We start from the raw sequence: 2,214 nt of genomic DNA, 5'->3' as shown, positions 1-2,214 counted from the left end.
GTGGGGGAGGACTACTAGTCAGTCTATCTGAAACTTCAAGTCCCAAGTTCAAAAAAAAAATGAGGTGGAGAAGTGATGAAGACATCTAGATGTCAACCTCTGACCTCTATGCAGGCATGCATGCATGCACAAGTTCACCAGCACACACATGTACACAAGCATATACTGTACACAGGCACACATAAAATAACCATTCAGTTATATGGCATTTCATATGTTCACAATATTGTGCATCTCTAGTTTCAAAACATTTTTGTCACCTCAAAGAGATCCCCATACAACAGCGACTTTTCAACTTTTCCCCACCCCTGGCTACAGCCCATGTGCTTTCTAGCTCTGGATTTACATGGTCTGTGTCTTTGATATATGGATGGAATCACAGGACCCTGGTTTGCTTCTCTCAGGACAAGCTTTGGACATTTATTCACATATCATAAATCATTACTTCTTTATATTGCTGCTTAATATTCCATTGTATATGTTTACAATGGCTGCTTCACCGATTCATTTGTTGAATACTGGAGTTGTTTTCACCTTTTGGCAAGTGCTGAATAGTGCTGCTGTGAACATCTGCATAGAAATACTTGAGAACCTTGAAGCTATTGGGCACACAACCGGGAGTGCAAATGCTTGCTCACCAACCTTTTCCACAACTGGGTAATCACATTTCCATTATCGACGTTTGAGTGGCACCCTTCACGTGAGCTCATTTGTCCCTTTCCTCCTCGGTCTTGCAGAAAAGCCAGTCCCCACAGCCTCAATCCCTTTGCCCACACTGTGGAAGAAGCTGCACTTCCATGAACAAGATTCATCAGTCAAAGCCTCAGGCCTTGACTTTTCTAGGATTAGGACAGTGTGAGGAAGGGCAGACGGGACACGACGCCACTTTCTTGGGGTCACTAGGACACAAGGCTACGACTGCCATTCGTGACCCCATAAACCACCGTTCCAGTGACCTCCATCCAGCAACTCCATTCTCCGGGCTGCGAGCCTCAACAAACTCCTGCTCAGATAAGCAGAGGGCCTGAGGCAGAAGAAAACAGCCCGACGGGAGGCTGCAGCTGTGGTAGTGGTGGTGTTAGATCTTCAGCCTAATCCTTCCGCCTGCTCCCGCCCAGGACTGCCCGGAGGCGCCAAACCCCTGTCCCAGCTGCAGAGAGGGAGGGAGGGCCGGGGTTACTCTCGGTCAGCACCCGCCCCAGGGTTACTCGCGGTCACTCGGCCCACAGCGCCTGACCCCGAGCAGCCAATCATCAGCCGTACCGCGGGTCTGCCGGCCCCCGCTCCAATCAGGAGGTGCCGCCCCGGCAGCTGGCTCGCCCCCCGCGGCCCTTCTTCCCAGCGCGACTCCTACCTCTGTGCGTCCTGCCCCCATCCAGCGGGAGCCTGATGCTGAGGTCCTATGGGTGCTGGGCGCCTCCTGCACAGTCCGTCCCCTCTGCAGGGAGCCGCAGGGCCATCCCCGCCCCTACGGGGTGAGCTGCGGTGTGGACTCTGGTCCCCAGCTGCCTTCTAGATCCGGGGACTTGTCTAAGCAGCAGGCTGAGCAGGGTTTGTTCGTACTTCCATCTGTTTAGCGCAGGCTCCTCTCACGTAGGAAGAGCTCCTGGAGACAGCGAGACTGAAGGCGGTGCTGGAAAGCACAGCAACAAAGAGTTCAGGAACGTTCCAGGCTGATGGCAGCCGGGATGGAGTGTGGAGAAGAGTGGGAGGGCGAAGTGCAGGGGAGGCTGTGAAGGTCTGCCTGCAGAATCTACAGCTTTGTTTCTTATGCGTTTAAGGAGCTATGAAGTGTGTTCAAGGAAGACAGGAAAATATGTTTTCAGAAAGTTGCCATGGGGCTGGAGAGATGGCTAGGCAGTTACTTGATGCTCTTCCTGAGGACCCGGGTCCAGATCTCAGCATCCACATAGAGGCTGCGGAGGTCTCACCACCGCGCAGCCCTTGTCTGACTTACCTGGGCACGTGTAGACACATCAACTTGTATATAAATAAAAACAGAAGTAAATTTTTTGTAAAAAGTAAGCTAAAGCTGGGAATGGTAGTGTACACCTCAGTCCCAAGCACTCAGGTGAATCGCTAAGTTCAAGGCTAGCCTGGTCTACAGAGCAAGTTCCAGGCCATCTGAGGGTACAGGGAGACCCTGTCCCCCCCAAAAGGAAGTTACTGTGGTGACAACAGCAGAGCAGAGCGGACCAGACTATGGCTGGAAAG

General features: G+C 52.3%; 1 long non-coding RNA gene across 1 annotated transcript in view; it reads right to left on the bottom strand.

Moving 5' to 3' along the window:
• LOC103743981 overlaps window positions 1-1,691 on the bottom strand; it is a 103,764-nt gene extending 102,073 nt beyond the window's left edge. Inside the window, exon 1 of the long non-coding RNA XR_607685.3 lies at window positions 1,355-1,691. This is a non-coding gene — a long non-coding RNA (uncharacterized LOC103743981). The remainder of the gene's footprint in view (window positions 1-1,354) is intronic.
• Between the last annotated feature and the right edge of the window lie 523 nt (window positions 1,692-2,214).

This window comes from Nannospalax galili, unplaced genomic scaffold (genome assembly GCF_000622305.1).
Source record: "Nannospalax galili isolate Female #2095 unplaced genomic scaffold, S.galili_v1.0 scaffold161, whole genome shotgun sequence".
NCBI lineage: Eukaryota > Metazoa > Chordata > Mammalia > Rodentia > Spalacidae > Nannospalax > Nannospalax galili.
This window is presented reverse-complemented; position numbering and strand designations above follow the sequence as displayed.